This window comes from Geotrypetes seraphini, chromosome 8, assembly GCF_902459505.1.
Source record: "Geotrypetes seraphini chromosome 8, aGeoSer1.1, whole genome shotgun sequence".
NCBI classification, from domain to species: Eukaryota; Metazoa; Chordata; class Amphibia; order Gymnophiona; family Dermophiidae; genus Geotrypetes; species Geotrypetes seraphini.
In genome coordinates this window covers 182,593,467-182,612,228 of record NC_047091.1, presented here as the reverse complement: position 1 = coordinate 182,612,228, position 18,762 = coordinate 182,593,467, and the positions used below count along the sequence as shown (strand labels likewise).

At 47.9% G+C, this 18,762-nt stretch overlaps 1 protein-coding gene across 2 annotated transcripts in view; it reads left to right on the top strand.

Moving 5' to 3' along the window:
• The window catches only part of RASAL1 (RAS protein activator like 1), a 242,943-nt gene that overhangs the window by 9,312 nt on the left and 214,869 nt on the right, over window positions 1–18,762 (top strand). The gene's annotated exons all lie outside the window — the stretch shown is intronic.

Sequence of the window (18,762 nt, the reverse complement as noted above, 5' to 3'; positions counted from 1 at the left end):
TCAACCACTCTTTCGGTGAAGAAATATTTTCTGGTGTCGCCATGAAATTTCCCACCCCTGATTTTCAACGGATGACCTCTTGTTGCCGAGGGTCCTTTAAGGAAAAAGAGATCCTCTTCCACCTCGATACGGCCTGTGACATATTTGAACGTCTCGATCATGTCTCCCCTCTCTCTGTGTTCCTCGAGTGAGTACAGCTGCCGTAAGCAGCGTGCCCACATCGGTGAAGGCTCGCCCTCTGACGTTACTTTCTAGGTGTGGGTCCTGGAAGTGACAGAGTGCTGACGCCGGGGAAGGGGTGTGCGGCGAGGAGAGGAGCGGGGGGGGGGGGGGTCGGAGAGGTGGAAGGGAGCTGTGCCCTTAGGAAGACTGTGCCCGGGGAGGACCGCACCCTTACTACGCCACTGCTATGGACACTTATTTTTCTGTAATTTCTCTATTCTTTACATCATCTATATCCTATACAATCTGGGCATTGTTGGTAGGTTGTAATATATATTTTTCTTGTTGTAGAGTTTTTTTGTGACAGTGGTTGATAGGTAGTGACTTTTGTCGTAATTAAGAGGTAGCATTTATATATCTGAGCTCTTTTTGACTGTGTTTTTTGATAACTACATTTTTTGGGATAAATATAATTTTTGTTGTGTCAGGTTTTCTAGATTATAAGTTTAGATATACAGTCAAACCTTGGTTTGCGAGCATAATTCCAGAAGCATGCTTGTAATCCAAAGCACTCGTATATCAAAGCGAATTTCCCCAAAAGAAATAATGGAAAATCAGACCATTCGTTCCACAACCCAAAAACTTTAATACAAAATACTATACACATTTGTATTGTAAGCCTCGCTCATATAGAACAGTCACTACACTCCCGCAGCGTCAGAGAGAGAAGAACCATCGGCTCAGTTGTGATGATGTGACGCGTGTATACTGTATGGACTCGTATTGCAAGACCTCGTCCATTTAGAACAGTCACTACACTCCCGTAGCATCAGAGAGAGAAGAACCATCGGCTCAGTTGTGATGATGTGACGCGTGTATACTGTATGGACTCGTATTGCAAGACCTCGTCCATTTAGAACAGTCACTACACTCCCGTAGCGTCAGAGAGAGAAGAACCATCGGCTCAGTTGTGATGTGTGTATACCGTATGTACTCGTATTGCAAGACTTTGCTTGTATATCAAGTTAAAATTTAATCAAATGTTTTGCTTGTCATGCAAAACAGTAGCAAACCAAGTTACTTGCAATCCAAGGTTTTACTGTATAAAGCATATGCATTGAGTGAACACTGAATACTGTTTTGTTTGGCATAACACCTTCCCCAATTGTTTTTTTTTTTGGGGGGGGGAGGATTTTTAAGCAAGGCAAGAAAAAACACAAAGGACCTTTGTGTCTTGATTTACGAGTATGTCCTGCACTTTGACCCCCCATCTACGGGAGTCTTAAGCAGCCATCTAGAATTTGGTGCCAGAAACACACATAATTGCTGGTGTCTAATTATTTACGTTTGGCTAAGAACGTTTGGTCAGACCGGAGGTTCATCAAGCCTCAAATCCTGTTTCCAACAGTGGCCGATCCAGGTCACAAGTACTTGGCAGGATGCCAAAAGAGTATTTCGGCACTGCCCCTCCCCCATCCGCCAGAAATGTGAAACTGTCAAGGGGTATCTGATTCTGTGACAGAGTTGGGAAAAATAAATGTTTGTTTCTATTTCAGTCATTTTAACCTTTTTGTGGATAGAGTCTTACATAAGGCTTATTTTTCCCATGCCGGTTTAATTGATACCACAATTTGTATTAAATGTAATAAAGATCCTGGCACATTATCTCATGCTTTTTGGTTGTGTCCTTTGATCAATTCATTTTGGTCTGCCATCCTATTATTTTTGGGTTCTTTATGGGGTATCTCAATAGTGGGTTGTCCTAGGGCAGGGGTAGGGAACTCCAGTCCTTGAGAGCCGTATTCCAGTTGGGTTTTCAGGATTTCCACAATGAGATCTATTTTCATGCACTGCTTTCAATGCATATTCATTGGGAAAATCCTGAAAACTCGACTGGAATACAGCTCTCGAGGCCCGGAGTTCCCTACCCCTGTCCCAGGGGAATAATTTTTGGTAAATCAGCAGCTTGTGGTGTTTTTGGCCAAATGAAATGTCAGAAAGCCTGTATGATGGGGCATAAATGTATTATGCAAATTTGGCTGCAGAAAGAACCTCCAAGTTTTTGGCATTGGAGGAATCAATTGCATCACTTATTTTTATTTGAGGTTCGACGTTCGCCTAGAAAAACTCATCTTTTTATGGAGATTTGGGATCCTTATATTCAGAATCTTTCACCAAGAATACGAACTTTGGTTATCAATGATTTACTATGAATTTAGGTTTAACTAGTTTTTAGGCCCGTTACATTAACGGGTGCTAGAATAGATGTGTGTCTTTGTGTTTATTTTTTTCATTTTCTATCCTTGGCTGCTTTCTGTCTATCTTTCTTTCTTTCTATCTCTCTTCCTCCTGCTCTGTCTTTCTTTCTGTGTCTCTTTTCTTGACTGTCCAGCCCTTCTCCCTTACATTAACGGGTGCTAGAAATATATATTTGTCTGTCTTTCTTTCTTTCTTTCTGTCTCTTTCTGCCACTGTCTTTCTCTATTTCTGTCTCTCTCCCTGCCCCAGTCTCCTTCTTTTCTTTCTGTTTCCCTCCCTCCCACTATCTGTCTCTCTCCCTGCCCCCTATGCAGCAGCATTTATCTCCCCCCTCCACTTCCCTGTGCAGTAGCTACATCAGCATTCCTTCCCCCTCCATTTCCCTGTGCTGCAGCATTTCCCTCCCACCCTGTGCAGCATTTTCCTCCCCCCCCACACACACACTTCCCTGTGGTCTCTCTGTCTGTGTTTGTTTTGGTATTTGTCTCTTTGCCTACTGTATGTGTGTTTGTTTGTTTTCTGTGTGTGTTTGTGTGTGTTGGTTGGCAGGTTAACTTGCTTCCCAGTAGTGGTAGCAGCAATTTGGCCGGCCCCCCCCCCCCCCTCTCCGCTGCTCCCCCTTCTCCCTCGCGGGTCAGTAAGGCTTCCTTCGCTCTCCATAGCGCATGCGCACTCGTGAGAGCCGGGTGAGGAAGGCCGCCGCAGCCTCGCGGCTTAGCCCAGCTATGTAATTTCATGTTTTAGTTGAAAGCCGCTGCCGCAGCTCCTCTCTCAATCCCCGCCTGGTGCGGTTCGAGAGAGGAGCCGTGGAGGCGCTTACCGTGAGAGCCGGGTGAGGAAGGCCGCCTCAGCCTTGCGGCTTCCCCCCAGCTGTGTAACTTCATTTTTTTAGTTGAGGGTGGGGAGTCGTTATGGGGATCGCCGGCCGCCATCCTCAGGCACACCGTGAGAACCGGGTGAGGAAGGCTGCCGCAGCCTTGCGGCTTCCCCAGGTGGGGAAGCCGGGGTTGCGTGAGCGCTGAGCCGCACCGTTGGAGAGGCAGGAAAGGAAGGCCGCCGCTCTTTTTTGGCGGCTCCTGAACGAAGGCGAGTTGCGAGTGTGGGGCCTGCAGCGGCGCGAGGTGGAAAGCAGGGAGGCTGTGGTGATGTACTAAGCGCGCATGCACACTCTCATGTCCGTGACGGATCAGGGAACACGACTTTAGAGTGCGCATGCGCGGCCTAGCATTTTATTATATTAGATAATTACATTCCAGTTATTTATTTTAATTCTTTATTTTTGCCAACTTTCATCCAGGGTGAGGGATTTCATTTAGGGGGAAAGGTAGGGGGGTAGGGGATGGAATTAAGGGGAGTGTAGATAAAATTGGATTAGTTCATTTGGTAATTTAATTTGAAAGAATGATATAAATTTGTATGAAATATTATTATGATGATTCTTACTAGTGTTTAAGCCTGTTACATTAACGGGTGCTAGAATAGATGTGTAGACTTTTAGCACAATGGGTCGCTGAGGCGTTTCTTTCTTTCTTACTTTATGTTTTTTATCTCTCTCCCTGCCCCCCTTTCTTTCTGTCTCTGTCCCCCCTGTGTGTCTCTGTATCTTCCCTGGACCCCTGTCTTATTGTCTCTCTCCCTGGCTGTCTGTCAGTCTTTCTTTGTTTCTGTATCTTTTCCCTTCGCAAGTGTGGGGCAGTTGTAGGTGCGCATGTGCACTCCTTCCGGCCACGGACATATGGAACACGCAGGTAGGAGTGCGCATGCGTCGCTTAGGGTTTTATTATCTAGTCATTAAGCCCATTACATTAACGGGTGCTAGAATATATGTCTGTCTGTCTCCCTCCTGCAGACTCTCTCTCTCTCCCTGGCCCCCTTTCTCTGTCTGTCTTTCTGTCCCTCTCCCTGCTCCTGTGTCTTTCTTTCTTTCTGTATCCCTCCCTCCTGCTGTCTGTCTGTCATTTTCCCCATTTCCCTGTGCAGCAGCATTTCCATCCCACTTCCCTATGCAGCAGCAACAGCATTTCCCTCCTATCCCCCCCCCTTTCCTGTGCAGAAGCAGCAGCGGTATTTCCCTTCCCCTCCAAGTCCCTGTGTAGCAGTAGCAGCATTTTTCCCCACCCCCCTTTCCCTTCTCTTACTGCGATCTGGCCTGCTCCGTTCGGCCCCTCCCCCTTCTTTTACTGCCATTGTCCTGCTCGATCTGGCCTGCTCCTGACCCTCCCACTGCCGACAAACCTCCGGGCTCCAGCCGCCTAGGCAGCATTTTAAACATGCTGCTTCGCGGCCTTCTACTGCCGATTTCCTCTCCCGCGTCTGTTTCCGATGATGTCATCAGAGACGCGGCAGAGGAAATCGGCAGTAGAAGGGCGCGAAGCAGCGTGTTTATAGTGCTGCCTACGCCGCTGGAGCCTGGAGGTTTGTGGAGGGTCAACGGGCGGAGCGGGGCTGCTCTCCACCACTCAGTTGCTGCCACTGGAATGCAAACGGGGCCGCGAGTGTGCAGCAGTTGTAGTCGCGCATGCACACTTCTTCAGGCCACGGACATACGGAACACGCAAGTAGAAGTGTGCATGCGCGGCTTAGGGTTTTATTATAGAGATTGTATTGATTTATTTGATTATTTGATTGTTATAAAGTAAACTTGTTGTGGCTGGGCTTCTCCCACTGATTTTTAGATGTGTGATATTATATGCAAGTTCCCGCTGAATATAACTGGTGAATAAATGTCCATTCAAGTGGAACTTGACAGATCTCGACCTGGAGGTCTCGATTCTGATTTGTATGTCCGTTCTAAAATGCTGCTTTACAAGTGCGAGGAGGTGCTGAAAGTTCTCAGCCAACCAACCAACTTCCTATATTCCAAGAATTATTTTGCCAACGTAGCTGAAAAGAATGTTATCTTATTTCATTAAAGTGCCAATTTATAGAAATGAAATTCTCTGTTTTGACAATGTTTCAGATCGACGACTGAACCATATCCACGTTATTCTCTTCTTGGTTGGACTGAGAACTTTTCAGCACCCCCACGTACAGTACAAGTCCAATATTCTGGATGCCAGAAATCTGGACCCTTTAAAATTGCAATCCAGATCACCCGAGAATCTGGAGTCTTGGGGGAGAGAGGCAGAGATGCCAACTCCAGACTCCATCCCTTTTACCTTGCTGTGCTGTTTTCTTGGAACAAGCTGCCCGAATCCCTATGGCGGGCTCCGTCTCTGGCCCAGTTAAAAGCCCACCTCTTCGAGAGTGCTTTCGACTCCTAACTCCTCTCACCTTGGGTTCTGCATCCCCAACCCTACATGTCATGCCTGTATGTTCAAGTTAGATAGTAAGCTCTTCTAAGCAGGGACCGTCTATAAATGGCAGCCCACCTTTTTGAGAGTATTTTTGACTCCTAACTCCTCTCACCTTGGGTTCTGCATCCCCAACCCTATATGCCATGTCTGTCTGTCCAAGTTAGATTGTAAGCTCTTCAGAGCAGGGACCATCTATAAATGTCAGCCCACCTCTTTGAGAGTGCTTTCGACTCCTAACTCCTCTCACCTTGGGTTCTACATCCCCAACCCAATATTTCATGTCTGTCTGTCCAAGTTAGATTGTAAGCTCTTCCAAGCAGGGACCGTCTATAAATGTCAAAATGTACAGCGCTGTGTACACCTTTCTGCGCTATATAAGTGATAAATAGAAGTAGCAGAGATGATGGTGCTGGAGTTTTTACAGTAAATGTTACAAACAGAACAAATGAATATTCAAAAAAGATTTAACAGTAAAATACCCGTCTCTCCTAATATGGTCTAATTCAATGAGACCTAGTAAGTTTCTTTGTATGCTTTCCTGTAGATATACCCATTTTGGTAAATGAAGCATTCTGTATTTGTTAGTGAATAAATGAGCAAAACTGGCTTCTTCCTCTTCTTTATTCCTTAAATTTGAATTTTAAGAGTAGTGCCTGGGAGTCTGGAGCGTTCAAAAATCCGGACTGACCCAGTCCCTGAGCAGTCCAGATTTTTGGACTTGTAGTAACTTGGTCCAATAAAAAAGGTATCGCCTTATTTTGTTTTATTTTACAGTGGAACCTTGCTTTATGAGCATAATTCGATCCAGAAGCAAGCTCGTAAACCAAATTACTCGTATATCAAAGCGAGTTTCCACATAGGAAGTAAGAGAAACTCGCTTGATACGTTCCCACCCATCCCCATCCCCCCAAGGCCAGTGGCGCTGCTCCCCCCCCCCCGAGAACCGGCATCGCTCCCCCCCTATGTGAACCGGCACCCCCCGCCCGAACAGCATTCAGCCATACCCCCCATCTGGCACCGACACGCAGCCCACAGGACGTGCCGGTGCCAGTGAAAGAAGTTCCTGCCTCTTGCCTAGGCCTTGAGCATCTGCATATGCTCAAGGCCTTCTGGTTCTCGCTCTCTCTGAGATTCTCCGCCTTCTGGTTCTCGCTCTCTCCGAGATTCTCGGCCTTCTGGTTCTTACTCTCTCTGAGATTCTCAGCCTTCTGGCTCTCGCTGTCTTCGAGATTCTAGGAGATCTCCGAGAATCTCGGAGAGAGCAAGAACCAGAAGGCCTTGAGCATGCACAGATGCTCAAGGCCCAGGCAAGAGGCAGGAATTCCTTTCAGCGGCACTGGCACATCCTGTGGGCTGTGTGCCGGTGCCAGATGGAGGGTAAGACTGAATGCTGTACAGGTGGGGAGTGCCAGTTCAACGCTCGGTTTGCGAGACAAGATTTGTGAGAATGTTTAGCTCATCTTGCAAAACACTTGCAAACCGCGTTACTCGCAAACCGAGATTTGACTGTATTTCTAAATTCTGAGCGTTATTTTGCCGCTGTAGCTGAAAAGAGTATTATTGCATTATATTAGTGTCTTTTATTCTGCCAATACCTTGCGGTTCTAGGTGGATTACAAAAGGAAGAGATTCTGGTCATTTCCAGAAGATTACAGGGAACCTATTGGTTGGAACATTTGGAGTCTGGTGATGGAGTGAGGATAATTGGTTGTATCAGGAGTTTGTCTTGACATATTTCTTGAAAAACCTGGTTTTTATTACCCTCCTGAAGGTTCTGTAGTTTTGGTGCTGAAATCAGTAGATTGGAGATGTGGCTGTCTAGTTTCGCTGCTTGTGTGGCGAGTAGTCCGTCATTTTTTTTTTTATGCTGAATGCTTTTGATTGACAGGTAGGTAACATAGGAACATAAGAATAGCCTTACTGGGTCAGACCAATGGTCCATCAAGACCAGTAGCCTGTTCTCATGGTGGCCAATTCAGGTTACTAGTACCTGACCAAAACGCAAGGTGTAGCAATATTCTATGCTACCGATCCAGGGCAAGCAATGGCTTCCCTCATGTCTTTCTCAATAACAGACTATGGACTTTTCCTCCAGGAACTAATTCAAACCTTTCTTAAAACTAACTATGCTAGTCGCTCTTACCACAACCTCTGGCAATGCGTTCCAGAGCTTAACTAATCTCTGAGTGAAACAATATTTCCTCCAATTGATTTTAAAAGTATTTCCTTGTAACTTCATCGAGTGTCCCCTAGTCTTTGTAAGAGTGAAAAATCAATCCACTTGTACCCGTTCTAGTCCACTCAGGATTTTGTAGACTTCAATCGTATCTCCCCTCAGCTATCTCTTTTCCAAGCTAAAGAGCCCTAACCGTTTTAGTCTTTCCTCATACGAGAGGAGTGCCATCCCCTTTACCATCTTGGTCGCTCTTCTTTGAACCTTTTCTAGTTCCGCTATATCTTTCTTGAGATAAGGAGACCAGAATTGAACGCAATACTCCAGGTGAGGTTGCACCAGGGAGCGATACAGGGGCATTTTAACATTCTTAGTCTTGTTAACCAACTCTTTTTTAAAATAATTCCTAGCATCCTGTTTGCTTTTTTGGCTGCCGCCAAAAGGTGTCTGAGTTCTCCTTGGTCTGGAAGAGTTGTTCCGAGTTAGGCGAGTGTTGAAGTAGGATGATCCGTTGCCATGTAGGGTTTTGAAGAGCATGCAGTAGAATTTAAAAAGTATTCTTGCTTGTATCGGTAGCCCGTGTGGTATCCGCGGGAACGGACTGCTGGACATGATGGACCACTGGTCTGACCCAGCAGCGGCAATTCTTATGTTCTTATCTTATGTCGTTAAGTGCCACCACTATAGCCAAACACTGCTTCACCTGAGCTTCTTTTCGGGGTGGCTATATAAGTCAGATAAGTTAAAGGGTTGTTATCAGACATGGACATGGCTTTATTTCTACAGAGAAAAATGGGGAGACCCAATAATCCACAGTGAAAACAATCCACCGATGAAAACAAAACCAAAAACTGTGGATACAGATGTTCTGGAGATAATTTATTAAACACTGACATATGAAACCATGAAAATTGAATGAAAAAAAATACAGTGGCAAAAATCAAACCACATCCTACACGGTCCGTGTTTCGGCAAACACGGCTTCCTCAGGGGTCCAATGGTTTGCAAACTCACATATAAAGAATTGGACTGAAAACAGTCTATTGTCTTTAAACCTGTGAGCAAAGAACATCACAGACAAGCTGAAGGAGCAAAAAAATGCCCATCTGCAGTAACCATTATCTCTCTCCTTATTGGCTAAGGCTCTTAACATTTGCATCTCCTCTTCCTATAGGCTAAGGCTCTTTACACTTGCATTGTGATGTCATAGAACTTTATGGTTATAGAAACATAGAAACAATGGCAGATAAAGGCCAAATGGCTCATCTAGTCTGCCCAACAAAGCAAAATGTGGAGACCCAATAATCCACAGTGAAAACAATCCACCGATGGAAACAAAAAAATTATGGATACAGATGTTCTGGAGATAATTTATTATACACTGACATATAAAAACATGAAAATTCAATGAAAAAAATACAGTGATAAAAAACCAACCGGACCCTACACGGTCCGTGTTTTGGCGAACACGTCTTCCTCAGGGGTCCAATGGTTTACAAACTCGCATATAAAGAATTGGACTGAAAACAGTCTATTGTCTTTAAACGTGTGAGCAAAGAACACCTCAGACAAGCTGAAGTAGCAAAAAAAATGCCCATCTGCAGTAACCATTATCTCTCTCCTTATTGGCTAAGGCTCTTAACAATTGCATCTCCTCTTCCTATAGGCTAAGGCTCTTTATACCTGCATTGTGATGTCATAGAACTTTATGGTTATAGAAACATGACAGCAGATAGAGCCAAATGTCCCATCTGTAACATCCACTATCTCTTCCTCTCCCTATTGGCTAAGGCTCTTAACATTTCCATCTCCTCTTCCTATAGGCTAATTACTGGTACTGGTAGTTCAGGTCTTGTAGTACTCTGTCTTGGGTACTTGTTGTCCACCCACGTGGATCTTGAGAAAGGCTGTGAGTTTCTGGAGGGACTTGGGGTGAGTCCTCGTTTGTGGGGGGGGGGGGGTTGTGTTTTTTTAAGTAAATATTTATTTATTTATTTATTTGTGGGTGGTGACTCTGGGTGTGGCTGGAGGCTGGTGTGTAGCTTGTTCCTCCGTTGCTTGGGTGCATGGCATGCCGCTGGACCGCTCCATGTTATTGTGCGTGGCTCCCTCTAAAGGGGGGCATTGTGGGGAGTGTAGCCCGCTGAGAGAGGAGTGGGTCAGCAGGAGGATTAACTGTGGCTGCTGGTCCCATCCCTGGTGGTTCGCAGGTTCATGTGCTGCTCCACTTGACTGGTTGGGTGGCTCCATGTACCCCACCGCCCTTCTCTGTCCTTCTTGAGAGGGGGGGAGAGCCTGCAGAGAGGGGGCAGGATGCACCCCTTCATCTGTGCCAGTGCTCCTGGCTGCGTTTCCCACTGTGCCTGGAGGCAGAGAAAAAGGAGTGATAATGCCTCTTGAGTGGGCTTCTCCTGCTGTACTGCCTATTGTATGTTAAACTGTACAGCGCTGCATATGCCTTTCAGTGCTATAGAAATCATGAATAGTACAGAGTCCCTCGTGCTACCTGGAAAAGCACTCTGCCTAGGTTTTATGAAGAGCAAACAGCTTTTTAGACTGAGGAGTTTCAAACCCCCACCCTTGGAGAGGCATGGTCTGGCATGCCGCATCTCTGAAGATATCAGCACCCTGCTGAGAAAGGCAGACTCCTCGTTCCCAACCTGAGAGGGGGGAGGGGGGCGAGGTGGGAAAGGTGTGAATTGTAGACTCTGCAGGACCCCAAGAGGGAAAGAAACATCGAGTTGTTGTTTTTTTCCAGCATGTCCTTTATAAGCTGAACTCTGGGGCAGCATGTCTCCTATTGGGGGGAGAGGTCTGCAGGTCCCCTCCAAGGGAAAGAAGCATGGGAGATTCTTTCTCCTTAAATTCAGATTGAGAGGAGGGTGGAGCAGAGCCCTCGGGGCTGCAACAGATTATCAGAGGTTTTCCCAAAAACAAGCAGATAGGACTTACCTTTGAACCCCAATCGGCTCCCTTCAGAGGCTGGATGTAAGAGGCAGCATGCCGTCTGGAGGGTGAAAGCCCCAATCTGTTGCTTGCAGAGGCTGTGGATTTACGCAGCAGCATGCAAGACTCCTATCGGCTGCCCTGCAGAGGATGGCTGCGTGGCAACATGCAGGGATTCCTGGAGAGATCTCTCGGTCTGGCGAGACTCCTAGCGGCTGCCCTGCAGAGGCTGGTTCTAAGCGGCAACATGCAGGGACTCTGGGAGATATTTCTCTACCGGGCCAAGTGCAGGCGGGGGGATTAGCTGAGCCAGGGCATCCTGGAGGTTCCTTGCCACTGTAGCATGTGGATCCCCTGCTGCTGCATTCTGATGAGGATGGCTGCTGGAGGAAGATTCTCGGGCCTCACTTCTCTTCATGCCCTGCGGAGGCTGGCTGTAAGCAGCAACATGCAGGAACTCCTGGAGAGATCTCTCGGTCTGGTGAGACTCCTATCGGCTTCCTGCAGGGGCTGGCGGCTAGCGACAGCATGCAGGACTTCCGGGAGAGATTTCTCGACCGGGCAAGTTGCAGTCGGGGGGGTTGACTGAGCCAGGATGTCCTGGAGGCTCCTCACTGGATTCGTCTGTGGATCCCCCGCCTCTACGCTCCGATGAGGATGGCTGCTGGAGGAAGATTCTCGGGCCTCACTTCTCTTCATGAAGTCTCTCAGTGCCCTCTTCCTTAGCTTGCGTGCACGTGGTGACATGTGCGCACAATGCAAGCCACACGGAAACCTCGAGCGCCGCATCCAATCAGTGGGCGCACAATTCATGAGGATCCAGTGTGTTCATCCTCCTCCTGCATCCCAGTTGTTTCTTTAGATGATTCAGGCATCTTCAAGTTGATGAGTAGAAAAGTTGTAATGGAGAGCTGTAGAAAAATCCGACCGATGGGAACGGGCGGAAACTAAAGACTGGGGATTAGGGGGAAGCAGGGGGAAATGGGTAGGGCTCGGGCATGCCCAGTGGGGCCCGGGCACTGCACATGCTCAGAGAAAAAAAAAAAAAAATCTCTCTGAGCTATTGGAGAGCTTATCCGCAAATTGGGAGGTGTTGGGACAACACCCATATGTGGCTGACTCATCCTGCTTGTCCTAGAAGAATGAAAGATACACAGGAGAATCAGAGACACGAAGCTTTGAGGCTTGGTTAGGAAAGCAAACACTGCAATTGAATGAAATTTGCACAGAAATGTGATTAGCTCTCAATTTGATATTCACAGCTCCTCGTACTGACTACGCTGGGTTTTTCTAGGCTGTTCTCCTTTTCATCTTCCTCCCCAGGCTATGTCAATTGAAGTTATGGAATTGAATGAAAAAAACCCACTGCACGGAGGCTGTAATGTGCTGGTGAACTTACACAATGATGAAATGACACCTTATCTGCCCCAGGGGACAAAATGCTTAGAAACAATTATGCAAGTCAAAACGTGTTGAAAAAACCCAAAGGGTTTCTTTCTGTCCTGATCTATTAAACTTAGCTCTTGGGACAAAAGGTTCATGGTGCCCTTTTCCACTATTGTTTGTAAAACATGACCGGGCAGACTTCTACGGCCTGTATCCTGATCAAGGCTGGGCAGATTGGACTTCAGTAGCTGGAGAACAAGGCAACTTGATAGAAAGGGGGAGATACTGCACACGGGGGACACATTTTCCCCCCTCCCCATGGGAACTCATTTTCCTATCCTGTCCCCACAAGTTCTTTTCCTGTCCCTACCCCATTCCTGCAAGCTATGTCCTCATCTGCACATTCTAGAGCTCAGATTGTGATGTCATAATGCCTCGTTCCACCAATGCCTAAGCTCCCCTCCACACCATTGCTTGTGTCCAACTTCTCTCCCTTTCTGTTCCTTCCCTCCCTAAATCCCATTGTCCACCATCTCTCTCCCTCTCCTCTGTTTTTAGACCCATTATTTCTCTCCCCCCAAAGTTCAGCATATGCACGTCTCTTTGAACCCTCTCTTTCCTCCCTCCCTTCCTCCCTCCACTTCTACACCAGGGCCCCCCTCCCCTGAAGGTCTGTTCCCCCTGAAGGCCTGTCCCACCACCCACCCCCACCCTGAAGGACTACTCACCCCCCCCCAGAAGGTCTGCATGTTCTCCCTGGCCTCCCACTTGTGTTCGGCTTCCCCCCTGGCCTCCCGCACACTATTTACCTAATATGAGCAGTCTGCAGAGAAGATTGCGGTGCTAGCGATCTTTGCAAACTGCTTCGGAGCTGTTTCCTCTGCCACGGTCCCTCTCCTTCTCTGACGTCAGAGGCAGGATCGCGGCGGAAGAAACAGCTCCAAAGCAGTTTGGTGGGGGGAGCAGAGAGGCGCTGGTGCCCCTATGAAGACAGTGCCTGAGGTGGTCGGCCCTCCTGTGCTCCCTTTATATAGCTACAGTGGGATTTGGGTGGGTTTTGGAAGGCTCACATTTTCCACCATAAGTGTAGTAGTTAGTGTGGGATATAGGCCTGAGCCCCCATCTCTATGGTTGGCTACACCTTCCTCTCCTGTTTGATGTCCTATCAGGGCTAGCCATAATATCTGGAGCTGCCATACAGGCAGGTATGTACTGTTTCATTCACACCTTTGGGATGTAGGAAGGGTTCGATGACCAGTGTGTGTGTGTGTGCGGTGTCATGCTTTCGTCCCTCCAGTGGTGGGGTTATCAGAGGTGGCGAGTCAAATGCGCGCAAGACCAAAGCGTGCGGACAAATGCGCCAAGACAAGTGGGCGCAAGACAATTGCGTGCAAGGACAACTCCACTCAGGACAATTCAGCTCAAGGACAAATGAGCGTAGGGACAATTGAGCGCAAAGACAACTGAGCGCACCACAAAATGGCGGAGCGCGATCACGCGCACGTTCACCACGTTCGCGTAAACCTGACAGTGTTTTGCAAGTGCATTTTGATCACTCTTTGTGCTTTGACTACAAGTCACGTGAATGCATTTTCGTTGCTATGGTTACGTTTCCTCCTCAGAACAGCCCGCCTTCCTTTCGCTGCCTGACTGTGTCCGTTATAGGTAAAGGTCTGCTTTTGCTAGAACTTGCTCTCTAACAGGCATTTGCCTTGCGTGGATTTCACTCGCCTTACGTGAGAGAGACACTACTTCCAAATTTCTTCATTTGCAGGTATGTTTATATTTTCATTTCCTTACTTTTTTTTTTTTACTGTTGAAAGCTATATAAGATGCGCGCTACAGAATCGCAAGATAAGCCAGGGTAGAATAATAAAACGCTGCTTGCTCAGATCAAGGTTTCGTCGTTTGTGCACTCGCATAATTTCGCCTCTACGCTAACGGTTTAAGCTATATAGGTTCATAGTCAGATGCGCACTTGTGCATTTTACTTTGAACCATTCGCGCTAAATTGTCTTGCGCTCAGATGTCTTGCACTCACTTATCTTGCGCTCACTTGTTTTGGCGCTCACTAGTCTTTGCGCTCAGACGTCTTGCGCTCACTTATCTTGCGCTCACTTGTCTTGGTGCTCACTAGTCTGCGCTCAGACGTCTTGTGCTCACTTATCTTGCACTCACTTGTCTTGGCGCTCACTAGTCTTTGCGCTCAGATGTCTTGCACTCACTTATCTTGCGCTCACTTGTTTTGGTGCTCACTAGTCTTTGCGCTCAGACATCTTGCGCTCACTTATCTTGCGCTCACTTGTCTTTGCGCTCAGACATCTTGCGCTCACTTATCTTGCACTCACTTGTCTTGGCGCTCACTAGTCTTTGCGCTCAGATGTCTTGCACTCACTTATCTTGCGCTCACTTGTTTTGGTGCTCACTAGTCTTTGCGCTCAGACATCTTGCGCTCACTTATCTTGCGCTCACTTGTCTTTGCGCTCAGACATCTTGCGCTCACTTATCTTGCACTCACTTGTCTTGGCGCTCACTAGTCTTTGCGCTCAGATGTCTTGCACTCACTTATCTTGCGCTCACTTGTTTTGGTGCTCACTAGTCTTTGCGCTCAGACATCTTGCGCTCACTTATCTTGCGCTCACTTGTCTTTGCGCTCAGACATCTTGCGCTCACTTATCTTGCACTCACTTGTCTTTGCGCTCAGACGTCTTACACTCACTTATCTTGCGCTCACTTGTCTTGGCGCTCACTAGTCTTTGCGCTCAGACGTCTTGCGCTCACTTATCTTGCGCTCACTTGTCTTGGCGCTCACTAGTCTTTGCGCTCAGACGTCTTGCGCTCACTTATCTTGCGCTCACTTGTCTTGGCGCTCACTAGTCTTTGCGCTCAGATGTCTTGCACTCACTTATCTTGCGCTCACTTGTTTTGGTGCTCACTAGTCTTTGCGCTCAGACATCTTGCGCTCACTTATCTTGCGCTCACTTGTCTTTGCGCTCAGATGTCTTGCACTCACTTATCTTGTGCTCACTTGTCTTGGCGCTCACTAGTCTTTGCGCTCAGACGTCTTGCGCCCACTTATCTTGCGCTCACTTGTCTTTGCGCTCAGACATCTTGCGCTCACTTATCTTGCGCTCACTTGTCTTTGCGCTCAGACGTCTTGCACTCACTTATCTTGTGCTCACTTGTCTTGGCGCTCACTAGTCTTTGCGCTCAGACATCTTGCGCTCACTCATCTTGCGCTCACTTGTCTTTGCGCTCAGACGTCTTGCGCTCACTTATCTTGCGCTCACTTGTCTTTGCGCTCAGACGTCTTGCGCTCACTTATCTTGCGCTCACTTGTCTTTGCGCTCAGACGTCTTGCGCTCACTTATCTTGCGCTCCACTTATTTTGTGCTCACTTGTCTTTGCACTCAGACGTCTTGTGATCACTTGTCTTGCGCTCACACATCTTGCGCTCACTTATATTGCGCTCACTTGTCTTTGCACTCGTCTTTGCGCTCAGACGTCTTGCACTCACTTATCTTGCGCTCACTTGTCTTGGCGCTCACTAGTCTTTGCGCTCAGACGTCTTGCGCTCACTTGTCTATGCCCATTTGTCTGCACGCTTTTGTCTTGCGTGCATCTGACTATGAACCCTTACCAGACGTTCAGATTTACCCAGACATGTCCTCCTTTTAAGGACATGTCCGGGGGTCCGGATGGCTATTCAAAACCCAGCACTTTGTCCAGGTTTTGAAAAGCTTCCAACAAATCGCTGTCGGGCAGGAAGCAGCAGGGGGGCGGGGCTGGGGGCGGGACTTGGGCGTAATGGGGCAGGGATGGGTGGAACTGGGCGGGCCTGGGGGGCGGGCCTAGGGGGTCTGGATTTTCCATTTGGAAAATCTGGTAACCCTAGCAAGTGGTCATCTGATCATTGTTAGCACTTGTTCGTTAAAAGAGGTCTAACCCCAAATGTCCAAACTGTGCCCTGTACATTTTCTAAAATGTTAGATTATTGGAGGGAAATGTCCACGTCATTGGCCTTCGGTCTGTCCCAGTATACCAACTCTTCATTTTCGTCTTTAGAGTTTCACAATAGATTTTGGGCCACTTCTAAGAAACTCACCTGTGTCCAGCAAATAGTAGAAGGCTTGGTCACCACTCCCTGGAGATTTTTTCTCTTATTTTTTATCCCCCCCCCCCCTCTCTCACCCACACACACTGCTTCTAGTGTGGACATTGTGTCAGTGGTCTTGAAGTCTTAACTCCCTCTATCATGAGTGCTACATCTGGCCACCAGATGGCGCCCTCAAACATGACCTTGATTCCCTGTCCTCCAGGGCTGTGGACTCTGCCTCAGCATCTTGTCCAGCCCAGGCCCATCCTGGAGCAGAAGGCCTAGAGCTACCAGACGTCCGGATTTACCTGGACATGTCCTCTTTTCAAAGGACTGTCCGGGCGTCTAGATGGCTTTTCAAAACCCAGCACTTTGTCCGGGTTTTGAAAAGCTGGTAAAAATGGGGGCGAGTCTGGCGTGTATCTGCACATGCGCAGATGTGATGCGGTGATGTGACACGCAACATCATCACATTGCGTTCCGGACCCAGACTGAAGAACTGAAGTTTGCGTGGGGTTGGGAGACGGAATGGGGCGGGGCCAGGGGCAGACCAGGGCGGACCTTGGGGCAGAATGGGGCGGGGCCACGTGTCCTCCTTTACCAAATGCAAAATCTGGTAATCCTGAAGGCCTGATGTGGGAATCAAACCAGGGCCCTTGTCCCCTGAGCCACTGAGCTGACTTCATTGCACTGTTACGATGAACTTCCTTTGATAGTCTGTGAAACTTCTATTTGTTTTCTTGTGGTCTGGTTCTCAATCTGCAAGCCATGAATATTCATGAAATGTATTTGCATGCAGTAGTTCTAGTCCAGGGGTTGGCAGCATGCGGCTTGCAAACCACATGTGGCTGCAGTACCATATGGCTCTGGAAAAAGGAGGCTGGATCGAGACGTCTGGGTTTTACTTCCACGGAAAGCAATGGAAGTAAAACCCGGATGCTTCAATCCGTCCTCCTTTTTCTGGAGCCATATGGCTGTGGCTTTTCTATAGATAGGCCCCCCCCCCAGACCTACTGCGGTACCTGGTGGTCCAGCGTTGGTCTTCGTGGCAGCTAGTTTAGAAAGCAGCTGTGAGGATGCAGGAACAAGAGGGCTGTTCTCCTTCACCAAAGACCCCTGCTGGACCACCAGGTACCTTGGTAGGCCCGGGGTGGGGGTGGCTACCTATAAATGGCAGAGTGGAGGGGGCAGGAGCATTGTGGGGTCGAGCTGCCACGAGAGGGCTATGCTCCTGCCCTGAAGGCTCTTCCCCCCCCTCCCCCCACCTTTGCTGGACTCGGTTCTTAAGTAGGGAATTTTGGGGTTGGGAAGGAGATCAAAGTGTTGGGGCCTGGAGAATGGAGAGAGCCTTGCCTATGGGTTGGGGGGAGGGGTAGGAGGGATGAGAAGTGCAGAGACCTGCGAAGGGTTGAAGGGGAGAAAGAGGAGAGAGAAGCTAGGAGGGAAGAGAGAGTGAGAGACCTGGAATTTCTCAACCCCCCTTCTCTACCCTTTGCGGCTCTTTGTAAATTTTGGGTCAGACATTTAGGATGAAATGGCTCTTTGCTTTAAAAAGGTTGCCGACCTCTGTTCGAGTCTATAACAGGGGGACGATACTAAAAGTGATTTAACTAGGCAGGAGAAGCTCTTGGTCACTGAAATTGCTTGTGTGGGGCTATGGTTAGAGCTACGGCCTCAGCACCTTGAGGTTGTGGGTTCAAATCCTGCTCCCTGTGACCTTGAGCAAGTCACTTAATCCTCCACTACCCCAGGTACATTAGACAGACAGTGGACATACTTGAAGAACTTGTATGTAAACTGCTTTGAGTGTGGTCATATACCTAGAGAAAGACATTATACTAGTCCCAATTCCTTTCCCTGATGTCATAATGCCTGGCAGAATCCCAAAGAGTTACAACATTTCAGAGCTGAGATTGTGATGTCATAATGCCTCATTGCACCAATGCCTAAGAGCCAGCCTCAACAGTGATGTCACAATGGCATCTGATATTGCACTGGAGGAGAGTGTGGTGCAGTGGTTAGAGCTACAGCCTCAGCACCCTGAGGTTGTGGGTTCAAATCCTGTGCTGCTCCTTGTGACCCTGGGCAAGTCACTTAATCCTTGTACAAGTAGTGCGTAAAAGCCACAGTCCCTTTGCTAAAATATTGTTGTTTATCTTTAGCCAGAGAATGCACTCCTGCACACTATAATCATGCCCCCAAACAAAAATAATTAACCCCCACCCTGAATAAAATAAAACCACCCATGACCAATACAGGAAACGTAACAAAACGAGCATTTTGGACCTGCCCTCCCTGGTTGAACTGCTACTAGAAACCGCCCCGTGTTATAGGCAGATAACTGGAGCAAGGCTTTGCCATGTGATTGTGGCAGAGTGGAAAGAGGAGCAGGACCACCCACGGGTGGGCTTTGCGTGCCTGAGAGAGAGAGAAAAAAAAAGAGC